General features: G+C 41.7%; 1 protein-coding gene across 3 annotated transcripts in view; it reads left to right on the top strand.

The window, feature by feature from the left end:
• The window catches only part of NCK1 (NCK adaptor protein 1), a 722,331-nt gene that overhangs the window by 248,178 nt on the left and 451,237 nt on the right, over positions 1-22,916 (top strand). For 2 of the 3 annotated variants that reach the window (XM_078665865.1, XM_078665866.1), the window contains one exon: positions 8,587-8,664. The exons of the other annotated variant lie outside the window; for it this stretch is intronic. The gene's annotated coding sequence lies outside the window, so the exon portion shown is untranslated. The remainder of the gene's footprint in view (positions 1-8,586; positions 8,665-22,916) is intronic. 3 annotated transcript variants of the gene reach the window in all.

The following is a 22,916-nucleotide window of genomic DNA, read 5'->3' as shown; positions in this document are numbered from 1 at the left end:
TAAAAAAAAAAAATCTTTAAACTGACTTTGCATTGCTTCAACTCTGGAAGCAGTAGTCTGCAAGTCATGTGTGCTCTCTTTGCTTACCTCTCTCACCCAGTCAGGACAAACTGAAGCCCTTGGAAATTTTTTGCTTAACATCATAATTGGGGACATAACTGTTGTACTGTGTGGAGTTATAGATATGACCAAACGTTCTTTTTGAGGAACGTTTCGACCTTAAGACTCATAGTCGAGGCTGTTAGCCCACCCACTTTTAGAAACGTACTCATGCGTTCAACGAAACTATTGGCAGAAGGAGAGTAAAGCTCAACTCTTATATGAGTAATGTGAAAAACCTCAGTGAAGTCCTTGCGCGCTGATGTGAACTGGGTGCTGTGGTTGGTAAAAAAAAAAATTTGGGTGCTCCTTCTACATCAAAAACATTTTTTTTAACTTTTATTGTATCGTCAGTGTTGTGAACAGAGGTAAAACCAAAATACACCCATTTTGAAAAATAATCAATTAAAATCATCATGTATCTTTTTGTTAACAGGCAATAACTCAAATGGACCCTCAAAATCAAGTGGCACTTTTTGCCAAGCTTCCTCTGGTAGAGGGACCATATGAATAGGTGACTCATATATCTTCCAGTGCTTATCAGCTACCAGTTATTAATATACTTAGAATCTTGAGCTTTCGATGTAGGCCACCATTACAATTGTCTTATATATTTGTATGTGCTACTGATCCCTGAATGGCCCTTGTGTGCCCCTAAATGACGCTTGTATGCCTCCTTAATAATATCATCTGATAAAGGAAGCACACAAATATCATTCCATACTAGCACCCCTTCGACAACTGATATGTTATCTGATATCTGTACAATAGGTCCCAACATTTCTTTCCTTGGGCCAACCTTCTGTCATGAATTTAAAAACAGACTGTAACGTAGGATCCTGTTTGAATGTTTCTAACCAGTGTTTGTGTGATCACCCCTTCGTTCCACAGTATATCCTCCACAAACGCAATCACAATATCCTTATCTTGAAGTGTGTTGGGTTCTTCACCTCTGATGGAGAACGTGGAGAGGCATTCCGCTCTTATTTTCTTTTATGTATTTCACTGTAAAATGAATTACTTGCAGCTTTGATAACAATCTGACCAATTGTGTGGATGGTTTCCCTGAACCATTGACACTCAACAGGTGAAGCAATGGTTTATGGTCTGTGAATAGATCAAAATGGGAACCCCAAATGAGTCTTGAACTTTTCCACCGCCCGACAGCATGCCGGTCTCTCTCTCGCTCTCAATGATGCTGTAATTGCCTTCCGCGCTACTAATAGAGCAAGAGGCAAAGGCAATTATGTTTTCTTTGTACTGACATGACTGTGAAAGCATAGTTCTCAATCCAACTTGACTGGCATGAATAGTTATGATACACTTTCTGCCTGCTACAAATAAAGCTGCAGCTGAAATTAGATTCTTCATGTTCTGAAAAGTTTCTTGCACGTAGTCTGAACAGATACACTTCACTTCTTTCTCAAGTAAATTCCTCAAGGGCGGCACAATAAAAGCATAACCGTGCACAAACCTTGAATGGTATTCGCTTGGCCTGAGAAAGGTGTGAAGTGTATCATTGTCACTGGGTGGATGTGCATCTTCAATACCTTTAATTAATGAACATTTTGGAGATATACCATTGGGAGTGATAGTGTCCTAAGTTGTGTGTTTTCTGCTAAGAATTTGCATTAATCTGTGCCAAGAGCAATACCAAACTATTTAAATTTAGTGAAAACTGTTTCAAGAGTGTGATTATGTTCAGGTTAAAATTTTGCAATGAACATCACATTATTTTGAAAGGCTTGTACCCCACCCCCACCCTCCAATATATTATCCATGAGGCCCTGAAAACCACTAGCTGCTGAAGCCAATCCAATAGGGAGTCTGCAAAACGTAAATGCTCTGAAAGGAGTTACAAAGGTGGTTAACTCTTGGGACCTTTCATCTTATGTGATCTGGTGGTAAGCTGGTTTGAGGTCCCAAAGTGTGAAACATTTAGAGTCTCCAATGTTGGCAGGTAAGTCCTGAACCTTGTGTAGGTAATGGCAATCAATCACAATGTTCCTGTTGAGACTGCGCAGATCAGCGAACATGCAAATCTCACCATCCTTTTTGCGCACATTTACAATGGAGCTTACCCATTCAGAAGAGCTAGTGGGTTTGATAATGTCATCTCCATTTAACTTACTAATAGGTTTTTCAATTCAGCTCTAACACTTCAGGATACCGGTCATGCTTTATGTATAACTTGCCTCTTTAACTTAATTGTGTGCACATATTTCTGAATGAGCCCAATCTTACCAGCTAGCCTGACTAGTGGATCAGCACAAGGCAAAAGCATAATAACAAGTTTTGCAAGGTCCTGCCAGCTAACTATATTTCTACCCTTGACTGCAACATAGAATTTAGTTGACATTGACCTGTGAAGGCAAGGAACAGTGTCTATGAAGAACCAAGCCATATTAATATCCTGATCACCATAAGGTTTAGGATGTATATCCAGTGTGCTCAGGATAACATGATACCCCCCCGTTTTGGCAAAGTAAAGATATGATATTAATAAGTGCATCTGAGTCACACATCATGTTAAGAGTTACTCTGGAACCTAGAATTACCTAACATAAATGTTCCTTAATTTTGTTAGTAGGCAAGGAGTCAATCTCCAGGCTCAGGACTATATTCGATAGATTGACAAGGTAGGCCCAGTCACTTAAGTCAACTCTGTGTACTTTTACTTGGTGTTTACCAGATCTGCAAACACTGTGAAAGTGACCTAATTTCGTACACTTATTGCATTGTTTACCTACTGCTGGACATTGCATATAATTGTTTAAATGGGATTTAGATCCGCACCTGAAACAAAAAGTGTTAATGTTATGTTGAACTTTCTTAAAAACTTTGCCCTTAATTTTTACAGCATCAATGTGTTCAGAATACCCCACAGCACTAACAAATGGAGAAGATGTCTGAGTGGATTTCTTAGCCATCATGCGGCTGGAGATTATTGATTGTTCAATGCTTTTGGCCACATCAACAACCCCTGACAATGGAAGGTCTCTTTAATGCTGATATAAATTCATCAGCCGTTTCATCAGTTGTTTGTTTCTTCTTGAAAAACATTAATTTCCCCAATAGAACACTAGGTTGTTCTGAGAATTTGACTCCAAGTATTGTAATTACTTCTGAATACTCATTAGAATCTTTGCATTATCCAGATGTGGCAGCAGATCAAGACCAATTATTAAAAACGTGCTGCCCTTCGTTTTTCATATGACTATTAAAAATAGCAGCCTTTCTTTTAGGTTCAACGCCATATATTCTAACTGCGATTAAATAGTTCTTAAAAGATCTTAACCACGCATTCCACTTAAACAATGACTTGCCAGGAAGTTGAAGAAATGGGGAGAGCTGAGCTAAATTGTTAGAAGCCATTGAAAAAAATTGTTTAATATGCCACCATCCAATGATGAGTTGATGCAGTTAATTGCACAATTCTGAGAGGTCAGTAAGTATTTCCAAGTTCACTTGAGGCAATTCAAACAAAAACTCTCAAGTTATAAAGAAATGTTGCTGTAAACTTGAAATATCCAAAGCAATGTAGCACTGGCATTGAAATATGAGCATATTGGCACAACATCGATGATTGAAACAGATCAGGCAGGTAAAGTTAGTGCCAGTAGAACATATGCACGTGCAGCTAAGTATTGACTTGTACGACAGGCATGTAAACTGAAGAAATGATATACAGCACTGTGCTGGCTCAGTTGCTCATCCGTGTTGATGAAGAAGCGAGCACTCAGAGCTGAAATGAAGAAGTGGGCGGTGCTGCAGTCGAAATAGCCCAAAAGTAGCCTTGGGCTGTGAGGTCTACAGAAAGTACAGGAGAAGCACTCCACGGGTATCGGCTTAGATGAGTGAAATGATACAGATGATAGCATGGGTTATCTGGAGTACGCTTTTGGCTTCAAATTCTCAAAAGTCTCACATTTTTGGCTAAATCATCACCATGTGTTACATAGAGACTTCGGGAGCCAAATGGGGAAAAGTACAGCATTTATTTTGTGAAGGTAATAAACAAGGAACCTACGCTAAGCCTGTCCTCATGAATCAGATGCCCAACGAAGACTGCAACTGATGCAGGACAGCAGTGTGAACCATAAAGCAGTAATTTAAAAGGAAACATACAGGGGTGGTGTGAATTCTAATAAAATATTTACTATTCCACGGGACAGTTTGCTTCTTAAATCTACTTGTCCTGTAACAAAATCCACTTGTCCCTTTTGGTGCCATGTAGCACAGCGACAAATTATGGCAGCTCTGATAATACCCTATCTGATTATGCCATAGCTCATATTATAGTAGGGTTTAAAAACAAAAAATTCCCTTATTTTGCCACCTTTCCGCAGATCTACATAATGGGGATGGATGGAGCGATAAGCAATAGTTCCATGGTTAAAAAGCCCTTTTGAATAAAGGCAAACCTACTGACTTGCATGTTTTAGGGGTTTTCACTAGCTCTTCTCTATTCTCTTCCCATATTTAGAAAGGTTGGAAATGTACTTCTGACAAGGGCAGAAGTAACACTTCTTCTTTCAGGGTTCGAAAAAAAGTGGTAGGCGGGAAAGTGAGCTTGTAAACACAACAGATCCATGAGCAAAACTACTAATGCATATTTCAATGTGCTAAAATACAGCTAAAACATTTTCTAGGAGTATGATTACCTGCCTACTTCTCTAAATTCTTGTGAATTCATGAAAGCCCTAAATCTGCATTAATGCAAGGACATATACCATGGGTGCAATTTTGTGAATTCTTTAGGAATTGTGCCCCTAATTAGGTCTAACATTAATCACGACCTTTTGTTTTTATTAATATTCTATCTCTCGCTCATCTATATATTGGCCAGCTTCACTGTGAATAACAGCATTCTTCTCTTCCACAAGGACCATATTGGCACTCAAATTAGTATTGTTCAGTGCCAGGAACTACTGCGGCAATGTGTGGTTTTGGAGACCAAAAAATATTTTTGCTTTTTGCCAATGTTTGTTAGAATGATGAGGGCTCAGCAGCTCCCACAACAATAAAGTTTTACAAAAATGATGTCAAAAGAAGACATGCATTGATAAAATCAAAAGGCTGACCACTAATGTCAGCACTATTGGATTTGCCAATGTTTATTTTCATGTTTAACATAATGTTTTTGGAATTGGCTACACTTATTTTCCATAAGGAATAGTTTTTGGAAATACTAGTATACATCAGCACATTGTACTAAATGATGCTTCAAAGAAATAGTACCTAAAATGTTCCAGTAGTTTAGCAATTTCTTTTTCCTACTTGCATTTTTCATGGACACTTTATTTTGAAAGCAAAGACTTCTCAATCTTGCTTTCAACCTTCTGTAAATATTTGCATCTTATCAGAAACCACTGTGGGAGCATTATATGTAGCCTCATATTTTTTAACTTTGCAAACGTGTGTACACATTTATATACTGGGACCGCTGTCAGTAGTGCAGTCAGAGTGAACAGCATTTCCTTCGAGTGCTCACCCTAATAATGAAGTCTTTGCATTAATGAACTATAAATACAAGTTCGAACAACATTAACAGATGGACCCAAATATTACCTTAAATGTAGACAATGGCTTTCCCTGATCCATATGTGGTACTGTAAACTAGCAGCCAAAGGGGTTTGTGCTGCAGGAGGTTTGGCCTTCTTGTCCCAAGGACAATATAAATATGAATACTTATTGTCCTTTACCCCAAACAATATGTGCTGGGCTTCGGGCTATATGAATTCCACACCCTTAACATAGCAACCGGAATGCATTTACTTTTTACATGTGAGCTCACTCCGCAAAGTAGGAGCTTGCTTGCTCCATAAACAAATTCCTAAAGGTGCTGCATACTCCATACATTGCTGCTATTTCTGACTGTGCAACCCTGACGGAGCTGCACATGGAATGGTATGAGTGTGTGTGTGCCTCCGACTGTTGCAGCTGACCTGGTACATGTCTGTAGGAGTCCTGCTTGCACTGTTGCCGACCGTGACCCAAGCATACATGCGGCATTCTAATCATAAAGCCTCAATTTAATCAATTTGCATGGGAGCAGAGTGTTAGACTTCACACCTATCTATTCTCACTAGGGCTCCTACTTCTCTCCCTCAGTAACGGTTGTATGACTTAATCACTACTGTTTGAACCACGACTGCCTGAACCACGACCTCCTAAACCACGAAAGTTTATACATCGATCTTTTCATTTCAACTCCTTTTTTTAGTACGACTTTCTGTACAACGAAAATCCTTTATTCAGTCATTATTTTTGGGGGGTAAACCCCCCAAAGCTCCCTTATTATCGTTTTGGTTGAAGTCAAAGTGTTTATACGTTATTTTAAATACTAATGTTTATCAACTCATTTTTTAAATAATACTCCAAATAATATTTATATGTTTTTAAAATTACATTCTTTTTAAGATATGACCTACCTTTGTCATGTTCTATGCTCGTACAACCGATTACGCCAACCAGGGTGCATTCTAAACGATGCCAATTTCATTTTTTTTTTCTAAACCTATTGCGTTAGACAAATGTTTCTGATTGGGCAGAGATGAGTGACGTTTTACTCCAATAGCCCAATCGTAGTTAGCTTAAAGGGATGGTAGGCGGAAGACATCGTTGACAAGTGACGTGGGCGTCAAGTCGTGGTTCCGGCCGTCGTGGTTTCGTCCGTCGTTGTTCGGGTGAGTCGTTGCTCGAACATCGTGGTTTAGGATGTTTCCCCTCAGTAACACAGGGCTGCTGGCACACTCAACCCTGGCAGAGCAGTTCGAAAGGTGAGCACCCATTTCTAGAGGAGAAAAGAATCAGACAATTAGATAAGGCCCTAGAAGGATAGAAGGAAATAGAAAAAAATAAAAGAGAAAAAAATTAGCTAAGACAGTAACCGTGCACGGGGGAGACAGCAACCTGTAAGGTAATGGGGGAGACAGGAATGTAGGGGGAGAATCACATGATGGAGTTGAGGGGGCCAGGGGAGAAGAAGCATAGGAGGAGAAGCACGAGCTGGGGTGCGTGTAAGGGGAGCACACACGGTAGAGAGCTGGAAAACGCAAGCACTATCATGGAGTACATAATCAAAAAGAAAAAAGTAGTTCCCTAAAAATGAGCAGTGGAAAGACACAAGTGCTGTGCTCCAGGGGAAGGACACACGTAAGATAGACAAGGCAAGCCATCGCAAAAGTTTCAAGGAAATGAGTAACGAGTCTAATGATGGTAAGGAATAGGCGGGCTTTAAACCCTTTGTAAGTTCTTGGTAGCTAACTACAGGTCTTTTTCAACTAGGCAACTGTGTTCCTTGGTAGGCTAAAAAGTACACTAGCTCCAGATGGAGGAAATGGCATGCACTGAGATTGTGACAGATATAGGAAGTAAGACATTTTCACTACACTTTGAAGACAGCGCCGGCACATGCAACAGGGGAAACATTTTAAAAGCGATTTAAGCTAAAGATTTGTGTGGAAGTCATTTTGGGCTAAGTCCGTAGATCGGATTTTGGTTAATGTACAGGAAAATTGTGATAAAGTAGGGAGACTAAATACCACTCCACTTTATCCAACTAATGTCCCTATCAATCAAACAATCCGTACTCTTTATTCGATCACTTAAAAACAGATCACAAAAGATACAAATACATATACATAAAAACAGCATAAATATCATTAAATCCACCGTAAAAAATCAAGAATTTGAATATTCGCAATTTAGGCATACATTATCAATCAGTAAAACACAGATCAGATTAGAAAATCTTTAAATTGTATGATTGTACTGCAGACTTCGAAATGAACCCATAGCTGAACATACTTCAAGACAACCAAATTGCTGCAGATAATGCTGAAAAACCATAACTAGGGCAAAACCGATCCTAGGTTGATTGTGTTCCAGTTCAGGGAGGATCTGACCTGGCAGTTCAGGCTGGACTGTTCCCATGAGGAGCAGGGTCAAGACAGCTTTGCATATGGCTGGGTCCAAACTGAAGTGGCATGGTGGGCAAAAAGAGGATGGATTAAGATGCGACCCGAGTGATTGCCAGTGGATAAGATTAATTCAAGTAATCCATTGTTTTTTGCATTTGCCACCCTAAGTGCTCCGAATATTCCCAGACGTGGGTTCCTGGCTCACTGTGCTACAGTAACCAAGCTATACCTGGCTGAAGAGCACTACCTAGGGCCATACCGGTCCCAGATGCTTGTGTTCTAGTTCATGGAGGACCTGACCTGGCCTGGCAATGCGAGCTGGACTGTTCCCCTGAGGAGTAGGGTCAAGACTGATTTGCATGTGGCTGGGTCCAAACTGAGGTGGCATGGTTGGAAAAAAACGAAGGATTGGGATGTGACCCCAAGCAATTGTCTGTGGCTGAGATTAATGCAAGCATTCCATCCATTACCTTGTATTTTTTTATATGTGCCGCCCTAAGTGCGCTGGGTTTGAGGGATAAGAACTTGGAAATAATACTTTTTTTTAATGTTTAAATTACAGATGGACTGAAAAGACACTTTTAAACAGGTTGTTCTACAGGCTGCTTACAAAATACAGCTAAGAGTCCAGGGCACTTAGGTGAGTACAATACGAGCACAACTGCGAACCTCACTGAGGTTCAGTACAGCTTTGAATGAGTGGTTGTATCTTCTAAAAAAAAGAAAAAAAAATGTTTTTAAATTTAAATTGCCTCGTAACGAAGAATTGTTATAATGCGTCCTGTAATTTATTTTCATAGTTCGGACTTTTCAATGAATGAGATGCATACATGTCCTGCTCATAGTCCAACTTGTGCCGTTTAGGAGATTAAAATAGAAAACAAAGTCAACCCATTTGGAATGTAGGTGGCTACATTTCTTTTGGTGAACAGGCCTCTTGCAGTGAGGCCTCAGAACACAGAGCTGCTATACCTGTCTAAACTATTGCCATATGCTCTGTTTTTATTTTTATTTTATGTTTGTAGTTTTATAATGCTTACGTGACCACCACATTATGTTGCAGAAGGCAAGATTCATGTTTTTAAGGCATGGGGAGATCAAGTGACTTAATTGGAATCACAGGATGTTGAGCCTACGCCGTAACTTGAACCTGGTTACCCAGTTCCAAAGTTGGCAGTTCTGTCCATCTATTGTCCTGAGGCACCACATGTTGGTCAGTCCTAACACTCTTCATGTTCTGGTCAGGCAGCCAGGTGCTGTCCATGCACTAAATGTGCAGGCGCCTGGCTGTCTGAACTAAAAAATAGCCGGGCTGAAGGCTTTGCAGCCCGGTGGGCTTGACACCCTTATTTCGGAAAAATCTTTTGTGTGGCATCCCCTCATGACCAGGGGGAGCGTCACTGATAGACTCAAGCATGGGCGCTCTGTTTAAAGCCCTGAAGTGCCCAGGGCAGAGTGTCCCTCAGTGAAGCTCATCACAGAGTTGGGTGGGGTGGGCAACCCTCACCAACCATTGCTTATGGGAGACCATTGTCCAGAAAGTGGGCGGATAATTGCACCTTTCCTAAGGGCAGGCCCCCAGCATAAAACAAGTGCAAATAATATTGCCATGGACGATACTTTGAAGCCTTCAGATAAAGGCTGGACATGCGCTGCCATAGCTTGCCCGTGGATAGATTGAAGCATGTGTTGCTTAGCCACTAAACTCAGCACAAAACAACCTCTTACTAGTACCGCGGTCACTCTAATGTCTGCCCGTTTCTTACCAGTGGGCTTGCTTCCTCACGTTGGGATTGCGCTCTGCAGCATTAATTACGGACAATAGTGCATTAACAAAACGAAATCCGTATGAACTGGAAAAATAACTGGAATGTCGTCAAGATTATGAACATTAAAAAATTAATTTTAACTTGTTTGGTTGTTTTTGTGAAAGATCCTGATCATCTGCTTTCTACAGCCCCCTCAGCCTAGATATTTTGGGAATGTAGCAGCCCTCGTTCTTATTTTTCTCCGAAGTTTATTTTCTTCAGCTATCATTTTAGTTTGTGATCTAATGTTTGTAAAGTATGCATCCAAAAATATGGAACACACTCTGCGTGTTTATCGAATGTTCATATATGGCTCCTGTTAAATCAGACACTGAAAGACTTTTGGGTAGTAGGAGTGAGAGGGCGTGTGGAAGGAGAGGCGTGAGACTGGAGTGGGACGGTCTGGAATAGAAGGGTGTGTGGCATTTAAATAGAGCCGCGTGAGGTGGTGATGGACAGGAATGAGAGCTTTGGGAAAATAGACTATGAGAGGCTTGGTGGGCTGGGAGGCTTGGTGGGCTGGAGATTTGTCAGTGGTCTAGGGAAGGATGCATTTTGAGGATGGGAAAGACAAGTGTGGAGAAAGACTGGTGTGCAATAATGAATGTGATCTGTGGGACTGGTTAAGGAGGAAAGAGTCCTTTTAACTTTGAAAATGTTTGTCACCATGAACGAGGTGAGGTGTGGCATTGAATTGGGATGGGAGTGAAATTGGAAAAAGGAGGACTGTTAGACGAGGGATCGGAACAGGGGCAAGTCTTGGCTAAAAAAAAGGGCTAGGCAGATGGTTGGATGGTCTTGGCCCTGCCTTCAGATGCCTAAGGTGGCAGTCACTCCCATTGTCGCCTACCTCCAGTGCCGAGGTGATTCTGCATTAGGAGGACTGCTGAATGTTGTCTGTCAGGGCCCTGTACCCTGCATTCCAAACTATTTTGTGAGTGCCTGGGTGCAGCTACGGTGCTCCAGCTTCGCTGATCCACGTTCACTCCTTTGTCATTCAAGCCAGTGATGTAACTGATCCCAGGAGCAACCAGTGCTGTTGATGGGCAAGGTCAAATCATAAACAGAACTCATCAGAAGATTATACTGATTGAGGCACTGCTTACTCTATGCTTACACCAGGCACGCTATAACTGTACCTTATACTGCCATTCTGAAACTGACAAACTGATAGTACATGGTGTCCAGTGCTGCAGGGAAGGGGACGCAAACTGCGATTGATACGTGGCAAAAATACAGGTGATTCGAGAGGCGTGCTCTCTGTGGCATTTTAGTGCACCGCCCTAGCTGTTGGCACCCGAGTGCTTTGCACACGCCACATTTTCGTCCAGTATAGGTATATTTGCACATTATACGAACACATGGGAATACGACGTTGGGTTAGTGTAATCAACGAAGCAGTTACTGGAAAGATTGGTACGTCCTTGGTCAGTGACATATTTTTTGGACAGGTGAGTTTTTGGTTCTTACCAAAATGCCACTAGTAATGCGGTAAGAATAGAGTTCCAAAGTGTTTGGGGGAGGGGACTAGAAGGCTTGTTTCGAAGTCTTGCTTTTCTTGGCATTTTGAGGATTAGTCTGTCCTTGTTTCTTGTGTATCGTTTCACTTCCATGAGGTACATTTTTTCTTTCAAGTTGAAGGGTAAACTTTGCTCCTTTTTCGATATCTAGTTATTACGTGTACATATAAAAGTTCCATACAACAGCGCTGTTTCTTTAAGGTGCTTATAATGTACCACTGTTTGTCCTAAAGACAAAACCATCGCCAATATATGTGCCGCGTAAATCGAAAACTCCTAGAGCCACAGTGGAAAGGGAAATGTGTCCTGTGTTCTGTGGTGGGTGTAAAGTTCACATGCGTCTCCCCTCTATCAAAGGCCAACGTTACCCGTGTACTTCCTCAAAAGCTATATCTGTTCTGTTTAACAGTTAACCTAATTGCCCCATAGTGCGTACTTTGTGACAGGCTGACGAAACTTTATTGCCTTAACAAGGGATTTATTAGGTGGATATTGAACCTTTGCGGACTGTTCTGTGCAAGATAGCAGGTGCCGTCGTTGGGAGCCTTGCCACTCCTTACAAGAGTGCTGCGGTTCAGTAAAGCTTGATTGAGTGGAATCTTTTTCAGCACCAGAAACCACACTCTGGATACTATTCCAACTGAGTCTCTCCAAACTGTCTACCGAGGACCTTTTGGAAAACCTGTATTCTCAAATGGAGTATCCAACGATTGATGTACTGGAGTGTCTGTGTGCTGCCTTTCCACCTCACCAATGCAGGCAGGGCCTTCGGAGCGTGGTGAGATGCCAGAGGTAGGACACCCCGTTCATGACCTCTGACCTCTGGGATTACACAATCTCTTCCTAAATAGACCAGAGTTTTATGGTCTGCTTGAGGTCTTGTGTGTGTTGTTAGTCACTGTATTCAAAATACATGTATGAACGTGTATTTTGTTTTTGGAAATTGTGGTAATTCTAGAATATTATCCATAGTAGTATTTGAATGATCATGGTTTGTGTTTTCTTAAAATAGATTTTACAACTAACCTTCTCTGACCCCCCCCCCCCCCTAAAAAACGTTCATAGCTGCCAAGGTTTCAGATTGCTTATGGATGACATATTCAGAATTTTAGTGTACTTATGAGTGACATTCAACGTCTATGAATGACATTTTCTCGTAAGCAAAATCAAGCAATGAAGTCCATGGAAACAGTTAAATATCAGAAGTTACACCCATTTGAGCAACGAGAAACTAACGTCCAGATTCATCAATGTCCCGTTTTGCGAGTCCTTAATAGCGATTATTAAGGAATCGCTATTGAAGACTCGCAAAACGGGATTCATGTAGAAATCGCAAAGAAAATTGCGATTCCTACAGCTTCCTTATTTGCGATTAGCAAATTGCAAATTTGCTAATCGCAAATAAGGATGCGATTCCAAGGGTGCCAGGGGTGTCCAAAGGACACCCTGTAGCACCCCTGAAATGTCAATGTAGACTGATGATGCGCACACACATGTCCAAAGGACATGTGTGTGTGTAACATACAACTTAGAAAAATGCACTAAAGTGCATTTTTCTAAGTTTTCGCTATTTACCACGAAGTCAGACTTCGCGATAAATAGCGGCAAAAAATAGAGAATTCGCAATTTTTAAAAGGTTCATGAATAGCATTTAAGGAATCTCTAATTGAGATTCCTTAAATGCGATCGCAATTTGAGAAATCGCAATTATTTGCGATTTTTCAAATTGCGAGTTCATGAACCATTGATGAATTCCAAATGCCATTTTTGCGGGCGCAAACGGCCGATTTTTGCGATTCGCACCGTTGGCGCTCGCAAAAATGCTTGATGAAGCTACCTGTATGATCCTAAAAATTGCGACAAAGGAGTTGAAATGGTAGGGCACTAGGTTAGTTCATTGTAATGTAAAACAATTGTGTAACCATGATATTAAACAATAAACGTGTCTTTCGGAGGCAGTACTTTATTTGCGCTCTTTGCAGATATGCAAAGACACGCAGTTAAAAACCAAAAAAGTTATTACTGGATGTAAGAGAGTGTCACTTCCGTTATAAAATAAGCATTGTACCATGGTCAGCGTTTTTCTCGTGGAAAAGTGGCAGCCCTACTGGCAGACGTGCGCTGCCTGCACTTGTAAGTGTGCACCCGCGCCAGCCCAGACCCACTGTACATTATGCAAGGTGAGGGCACGCATACTCGATAGTTGTTGACACATTCCAGGGTCAATAACCTAATTAATAAATCACAGTCGGACTACAAATGTAAAATGTCTGGGGTGAGGAGTTTCTGGGGCCCAGGAGCAAGGGCACCACACACCAAAAAGCATCTGTGCCATGGCAGCATCGCAGTACCCCTCCACATGCACACAGAATTTGATGTAGCACCATCTTCGAATAAAACTGGCAGTCAGCAGAAGGGTCGGATTGGTAAGGCGGGCACTCTGGCAATGGCTGAGGGGCCGGTATCGAAGTTCCAGCTGTGGGCTGCTTTTTTGGCAGCTTGGGGGCCGATTTGGGCGGTGTCTGGCTTGTTCAGATGTTGCCAGCCGCCTAGTGGGGCCCTAAGTGGCCTTTCTGGAGGTAGATTGGCATCCATTGCCTCCCTTTTATCAACGGGCAGAGGTGTCAATACCTTTCTCTCGCTGGGCCGGAAAATTAATGTGTGCATACTGAGCGGGGGCAGTGGGCCTGAGCAGAAGTGGCCTCACTTGTTTTCAGGTGTTTATAAAACTTCACCGGAGCAGTGTTTTGAGGCAAGGCAATATGTAAATGTGGGCCACTTTTTTTAGTGTGCCCGGGCCGGCGTCTAATCCCAAACCAACCCTGGTCAGCAGTGTTCTCTTTGGCAGGCATCTGCAAGTCGGGCTGCTAAAATTACTTTAAAACGCCGGTCTGCACACGTACGTTCAGTAGTACGCTGAGCTTAGCACAGCACCAGCAGTGACACTGACAGTATCAGTACTGTACATAATCAGTGACAGGGTCCGGTGCGGGGTGCTTGGAGCAGGCAGTGCCGGCAGAACTTAACCTACTTAAGGCTAGAAGCGACCTCTGCAAGATCACTACTTTGAGCATTTTAAAGGCTGCGACTGACCTCCCGGGCCAAGGGCTCTCCTCACTGCACAGTGCACATCATGCTTAGTCCTGTCCCAATCTGAGCTGTCCTGGCAAATGGCTGCGCAGGACTCCTAGGCGCATGCCAGCCATGGCTCTGCCCCAGCCCTGCCCCGACCCGACATTGAGTACAGTCTCTCAGAGGCCGCACTGCTGTACTACCGTCACTACTTGTTTAGTTCACCAGGCTCAGCGCGCATAGATGGAAAACACGGCTAAAATGTGTGATAATTCGCTTTAATGTGGCGATGCGGATGCCAAATTATAATGTGTTAGTCTAACACCTGATGCCTGGTACTTGGCAGGGCTGTGCTTTTGGTTTGATTTGTGTTTTGACACCCCCTCAAAGGCTTTTGGAGGATATATGTTGCATACAATTTAGAATGATTTTTTGTGCCTGTCGTGACCTAGATTTTTGCTTGGGCTGATTTTCACCTAATGCCCATGGTAACATTAATCACATTATCCTGGGTTGGTGAAACTTTCACTCTCTTGAAATTAGGTAGCACCCCCTCCCCCCCACAAAAAGAATTTTACATATGACATTTGCATTAACTCGTACCACGAGTTCAATTTGCATCTGTAATTATTACAGGCACTACTTCTATGCCTTAATATACTTTTTGTAAGAAATATGCAGTGAAAAAGCTAACATTGGAAAGGCGACGCTGTGCTTTGCATTGGAGCCTCTTTTGTCTATGTGTGTTTAGTCAAATGTAGATCATGCTTCAAAGACCGTCTTTCCATCCTTTCCGTCTTTCCCAAAGGCCTCATGGAGGTGTAGAACAGAACCCATTAACAGAATATGTGATCCCTGCGGTAACAAAACCTGGTTTAACATGAGAATAGCCACCGCCCATCTGTCGATGACGCAACCCAACGGGGACCTGAGAGAAATGGACTTCCACAGTTTGCTTAATTGGAACCCAAAAGCTTAACCCCATATGCCTACTCTGCGGAGTATAAAAGACCGAAGAAAACTCTTAGTGGTGGAATATAAATTCCGCAAAAGCAATATGATAGGTACGTGTTAAAAAAAAAAAAATAAGGCAAGTTAGGTACTCTGACGGGCACTGTGTACAGTACAGAGTACCTTGATTTGAAACCTTTTCTCCACAGGCCACCGGTGAAGTTGAGCCAGGATCAGAGACATATGATCCTGCCATTAACTTTTGGTGATTAATCTGACTGTTGCCATTTGTAGGCCCTGCATTTGATATATCATTACCTTGGGCATTCCGACATGCAGGTCGTTACATTCATTCAGCCTTGGGAGGATCACCTGCCAAGCAGTGGTTGTATTCAGGAAGAACTAGTTATGAGCACTGTATCATTTTCCAATTGGAAGTGGTATTATATCACTGAGGCCCCAATATGGACTCCCAAAGCTTAACTTATTTTGTAGGATTCCCTGGCTCTTCACTACCAACTTCATCGTTGGCATATATCCCAAGATGGCTGAGGCCTAAGATGCCTGGTCTCCTCTGTCTCGTTGCTGTTTAGGTTCAGAAAGTTCGACTGCATTCAGAGAATCACAGACGCAAGGCAGGACTTCAGCGTGTGTGCTCTGGTGGCATTGGCCACATCAGTACACTGTTGAATTTGTGTGTCATCTGCATGAGTATAGACACAACGATTTAAGTCTGAAAGAAGCTTGTTGAAGAGATGTATTCATATTAAATGGGAGGGGACATAGTGTTGATCCTCTAGGTACTTCCCATGCCAGTTTAACTAGAGATGAACTAAAGGAAGCGAGCCCCACTCGTTGTGGTGTGTCTGTCGAATGAAGAGATACTGTCGAGGACCCCATCACCACAACTCTGAGTCCTCCACCAGCGAAGCAAGATGAGGTGGTTCGTTGTGTCAGAAGCTACAAACAATGTAATAGGATGAAGGCCAAGTAGTAATTCTAAGATTGATCTGTAGTGCTAGTAATGTTGACTCTGGATTAACCAGGTCCATAACCTTCCTGACGAGGTTTAAGGTAAAGTAAATGTTCAGCAAACGCTTTGTAACAGGGTAGCTATTCTGGATGGCAGCAGGTCGGTTTAGTCAAGTAAGGTTGTTTAGAAATTGTGCACAAACTAACCGGATAGGAGAGAATTAGAGTTGATTATATAACGGAGTTATGTCACATAAGCTTTCATAGAGTTGACAATAATGGCTGTAACAGAATGGACAACCTCTTCCGCCATTTCCTTCAGAATTTTTCCAGTGCATAGAGCTGACAGTGAATCTGTGCCCCATTTTTGCTTAATAAAATAGATGTTTACTGTAGTACATAGCGAGGCAAACTCATTGACTGATCTGAAGGTATATGGCGGCCAATTGAAACTACTTCACTACTTGGTAATAGGAAAGTGACATTTTAGGGGCTTCGGAATGGGGGCACTAATTCCACTCGTTGACAGAAGCACACATTACAATCATTATATGGCTTTTAAAGGCCTGCATCTGGTGTAATGAGCAATCGGCTTCAGCCCTAGATCTGGGGTATTCAACGTTTTTTAACGGGAGAGACAAATTTAATTTATTTTATAGATCATTTATCTAGCGAGCTATATCGGAGGACTTCACAGAAACTTATGTCACACCAGAAAGTGATATGTTATTACATTTCACACCAAAGGTATCACAGTAGCTGTCAATAACGTTGTGTGAGCAAACCTAAACAAAAATAATATAAAATGCTTCTCTACAACTAACTTGCCTATCAAGTTGGATATTTCTGTAAGGAATAAAATTAAGATGTGCTTGTAAAGATATCAGCCAAAAAGGAACATGCTTTTTATACAGACCCAATGAACATAAAATAGCTCACAATGATTCTTAAACAAATGTAAAAGACAAAATTAAAAGTTAAAGCCAACACCGTAACACGCACCAGTAGCCAAACGCACACCAGCACCCAAACAGGTACCCTACCTCAGGACTACTCAGAGCTGAGCAGCAAGTCAATAATTACTTTAATTCAAACGCCATCTACGACTCATCCACTTCATAACACTTTGCACAACCAGTTACACAGTTGTAAATTATACAATTTCATTTAATGAAGCTGACAATGCTGAAGGAACTACCAACAACCAGTAAATCCATCTCTACCACCAAGCACACACACCTAGTGCTTTCCAAGAAAATAGGCTGAACTTTTATGTACACCATACTCCGTGGTTATTTGTCTGCCTGTATTTGTGAATATAACCCAAATACAGTGTTCTTCCTCATTTTCCCAAGCAGTATGTAACTATGCAGTCAGTTTTCATGTTCCTGTTCATTTGGAACACTGGAGCGGTAGACCAAAACCCTTTGGCTGCCAGTTTGGAGTACCACAGTATGGGTCTGTGAAATAGCATTATCTTCCATGAAAGCAAGCTTTATATCCATAGGTATATGTTGCTCAAGTTTGTGTATATTACACAGTGTAGTTCGCCACTGTGTAGTTAAAGTTGGGACTATGTTTACATACGAAATGTAATTTTTGGTTTGCTAATAACTTTGGTGCCGTTTGAGGAATCTAAACAAAGTTTCCCAAGAACTAAGATTTATCCACCTCAGCTCTTTCCTGGATAGTTATAGGGTGATGTAGCTTACACGGGCCGAGAAACACAGGGGGTCCTAAAACGTGTTTTCCCCTTGTAGTTTTCCCAGGAACTTTAGACGGAACTTTAGACAAAGCTACAACAAACACTGCTCAATTGCACCATATTTTGCAGAAAGCTTGCTTTTTTGTGTTTTGGTGTAAATTAGTTCTGTGTTTTTTGAGTAATTAAGGGTCAAAATATATCAGGCTACGGTAGTACCACGGGACACGCAGATAAAAATATAAGATCTGATTGGTTGTCTCACATCAACAAAGATTTTTGGCATCCATTTAAGGACTCAGGGACTTGTGTCCTGAAAAAAACAATAAATTAAAAACACGGGGCAGGAATGGGTACCCTGACCTCCTAGGCCTTAAGGTGGACACCCCACCAATCCCCAGGCCAAATAACAGATTTATTTGGCTGTACCGCAGTAGTAGTAATTATGCCATGGTAAAAATATTAATTTGAACCCCCCCAGGAATGGTCCAGGGCGTCGATATAATGCAAAAGTTGGGATGCCCTGTAACTAATAAACGTTCCTTGGTAAAATGCAAACAGCAGAACAGAATCACTAGGCAACATGTAGGTCAAAACCAATAATGACAGACCTTAATGTGAATTTTGACAAAGAGATCAACTTAATGTACCAAATAGTTAAGAAAATATATAAATGTATTTTTATTACAAAATCGTTGGCTAAAGGTTACATAAACAATGACTCAAGTACATATAGTGAATAACAGACTGATGTGTTAATTACTAGATACAGAGATTAGATTTTTAATGTTGATTTCACTCTTTCTTGTTTTACAAATCTTGTCACTGCACACTGTACATTAAAATGTTCATGTTAATAAAGTACATATCAAAACATTAGAGTAATACATACACACAATCAAAAGGAAAGCCACTCTACTGAAAATAAGGAAACATACATATCAACATATACATGCATGTGGCCCTGATTTTTCCAGGGCCTGGGTGCCGCCGCATTATTTCTATGAGGGGAGGGGCACATGTGCACCCCACTCCCTGAGCCATTTAATGACCGCGGGGAACTGATCCCCTGGTTTCTTGCACAGTATTTTACATTTTTTGGAGTGGTTGGTGTGCAGCCTCTATCTCCGAGCCATGTAATGGCCCTCGGGAACCCACCCCCCTGGGCCCAATGTAATATTTATTCTGGAAGAGGGGCGTGGTGCCCACCTCCCTGAGCCACATAATGGCCTCAGGGGCCCCATCCCCTAGTTCCCAAAGTCAGGCAGTGTCCCGGGCACCCCATTCCCCAGGACACTGTTATTTCCTGCCTGGGAAATGCCAGGCAGTGAACACGAACCCCCCTTTCATGCTCTCCCAAGCAGGGAACATAGGTGTACTCCCGCCATGTGGGAGCAGTAAGAAAAGTGCTTTCGTGAGGCAGAGCAAAGCAGAGGCGCCCCCTGGCACCCAGGATGGGTGCTGGCGGTCCATGGGACTTTCTTCCGGGAGGGACCGGGGCACCCACCAAACAAAATGTAAAAAAATGGCACGCCAGGTCGGTAGTGAGCTTCCCGAGCTGCAATTAAAGAAAAAAATATATAAAGGCTATGGGTGTTCCTGGTGGGACCTGGTCACCCAAGTATAGTATAAAAAACAAGGTGTGGGAGTAGGCTTCCCGCACTGCTGGATTTTTTTAACTTCAAAAGCATGAATATTGACTGGGGGTACCCCGAGTGGGAACGGTGTGTTGTTGGGGGAGTGATCCAATTGAGGACATAAGGGACAGGTTCAGTGTAACCTGTAAATCAAAATTGTACTCCTTACACCATAGATTCATTTTGTCGTTCTTTTGAGGTCACGTTTAGCATCCGGGCCTCGTGGGCCTGTTCAAGTTCAAGTACTCTTTTACCTTTTGGATGTTTTCTGTGTATCTCTTCACTCTTCTCATACGGTAGGTGCTGTTCATAGTAGAAACTGTACAACTTTCAATTTTTTACTGCCAGACAAAAAACACAAAAGATCCGCACACCTTATTCAATAATAGGCGATAACTTTAAATATCACATCTCTGAGACATCATTTAGTAAAACGTGTTTGATATGCGTCAATGTTTTAAAAAAGATTATTAATAGACAGTTGGTGTAAAATGATTACGGGCATCATTATAGTTAACATTAAAATGAAATAGGGACCTGATTCTTGAAGAAAGTTACAAAAGTATACCAGCAGGAGTGTGAACCTGCATTGGTGCAGATTTATGACTTGCAGATGATTTGCAAAGTGTACATATGTAATCCTGGAGACTGTATTCCTAGTAAACTTGTATGAATAGCATTTTTTCATGAGCAAATATATACACACATCTGCACATGCGAAAATATACTGAGCGATTGAAAAATCCATTTCCTTCACCGGTCCAAAAATACTAAATTGGACCAAACTCCTATTCGCTAATCCCACAGCTAGAATTAAAAACATAAAAATATTCTCAGACCCAGTACAAATTAAAAAGGTACGTGAAAAGGCTGCCCATTATCTTCACTTCTGTTCACACTTAAGTAAGAACCCCTTAGCAGCAGCATTTCATGATTTGGAACGAATCACGGTACTTCCGTGATCTAGAGTGGGATTTAGGTAATGCATTGAGTCCCTGAGACATTTAGCAAAATGTCTGTGTTGCATATGATCAGGAGGAAATTTTTATGTACCTACTCAGATCTCTAAATTAATTACGCCTACACTAACTACCGCATCCATCGCCCATTGAAATGGGAATATGAAACCATCAAATACCTGGTGGTTAGAGTTTGCCAGCAGAAGAAAGATTTGTTAGATTGAAATCTGATGAACTCTTAACTCCTGTGCATCAGTGAAGTTCTGAAAGTTCAGAGACTTGGATTAACCCTTACTGAACTACAACTGCTGGGTACCCCAGGAAACGGTTACGTAGCCGCACAATTGCAATGGATTTCATAGTGGGCTGCTGAACCACCCTCCCCTAAGGCCCAACACAGGAAATGTTAAGCGGCAAGCCACAATCGACTAGTGTTTTTCAAAAGCATCCTGAGAGCAGGATGCTAGCACACTGCTAATTTTTGCAAACCATCGCTAGCGAAGTGTTCTACACAAGACCAAAACAAAAGACGACCTGCACCCCAACCCCAATATTAACTTTCTGGTGTATGCCTGAACTTGCACAAACTGTGCAGGGTGCAAATATGCGAGTTTGAGCAAAGTCAGGAATTGCAACAATAGGTGACTTGTATGATGGCACAAACTTAAACACATTTGATTCACTGCAAAAATATCCCATTCCAACAGGTCAGTTCATAATATACAATGACCTGATCTGTATAATGGAGAAAACCTGGCTCATAGCACGGTTACCCTCCACCCCCTGATCTCCCCCACATGCTCCACCAAACAATTGCATTAGAAATAGTATTGGAACGAGGCAATGCGGGAAATACTGTGGCCAGGCTATACTCCGCACTACTGCCAATTACACAGTCAAGCTTACAAGGCCTAAAGGAACATAGATAATGAACCTGAATGAGAACATATCAGACCAAGAATGGAAACCGATTGTTTCATACCTTCAACAAGTATTTAGAAACTCTAGATGTAAACTAGTGCAACGCAGTGTAGTACATCGCACATATCCAACTTAAAGTCATCAACACAGAATGTATCACATGCCATCTGACCAATGCCAAAGATGCCTCATGAATAATGCTGACCGTTTATATGTGTTTTAGATTTGACTAAAATAGTCCCTCTTCGGGAACAGTTCACTCAAACAACAGAAACATAGGCAATTTTACAATTAGAACATACTCTGAAAACCTGCATTTTGGGCTAAATAACCCGAACTGACAAGAAGTATGAATGCAAAATGTGTGGATCTAGTGCTCATCCTGAAAGAGACAACTGGCCTGAATGTGGAATACAGATATTCCACCAACCTTAATACAGTTGAGAAGTGAATAGGAAAAGTGGACTTAAGCAGAGCCCCTGCCAGTTGCCAAGTAACAAAGACAGAATGGTAAACCCATGCAAATTGCTTATTGCAACACAAAACTCATGAATGTAACCGAAAGGACTATGGCAGACCTCCTTGAACCCACTTAGCACACCACTATACACCGCTCCCTACAGCATAACTAAGTGGATAATAATGGTACACCTGACAACTTCCACCTCGTTCTCGCCCACAGCTACCCCTCAAACCCTGTGCTCAATTCCTATATGTTCTCACGCTTGATCCATAATTTACTGACTCAGCAGAAAGTGATATTAACGTGTGTGGAAAAAGAACAATATGTAATCAATGGTGCAAACATAATGCAAATATCTGAGATCTCCCTAGTTACGGATAGATGTTCAACTTTCTGGCTCAGTTTGGAAATTATAGTATGAATTTAAAATGACCCTTAGGGAAAACCATAAAACCCTGTTTGGTGGTTATGGCAGTAAGACTCAATACATTTTTTTTAAGTTGTGTTTTCTAACAGGTTCCCAGTGAATTCAAACTCTAGAACTACTGCTTCCTGCCTACTTTCAGCATTTGCATGTTGATTTGCTGAATAGTGGCAGTGTTGAAGCCTGGCTAGAATCAAAACCGTGATATAATAATGGGCTTAACCTACTCAGAGAGGCTATTACATGGGCGCTGATATGAGAAGACTGCCATAACGTGTCATGCCACTAGGTGAGACAAGTAAGTTTCTGAAACATACTATCCTTTCAACAGTTAGATTTTTTATAAAGTTCCACAACGTATGGCCACAGTGAAATGTATATAAAATCCTAAACCTACAATTTAAAAAATCCTAACTTTCACTGCCACAGTTATCCCTAAGTTAACTCCCAAACAATTCTCATT

The sequence above is a fragment of the Lissotriton helveticus genome, chromosome 11 (genome assembly GCF_964261635.1).
Source record: "Lissotriton helveticus chromosome 11, aLisHel1.1, whole genome shotgun sequence".
Lineage (NCBI taxonomy): Eukaryota > Metazoa > Chordata > Amphibia > Caudata > Salamandridae > Lissotriton > Lissotriton helveticus.
This window is presented reverse-complemented; position numbering and strand designations above follow the sequence as displayed.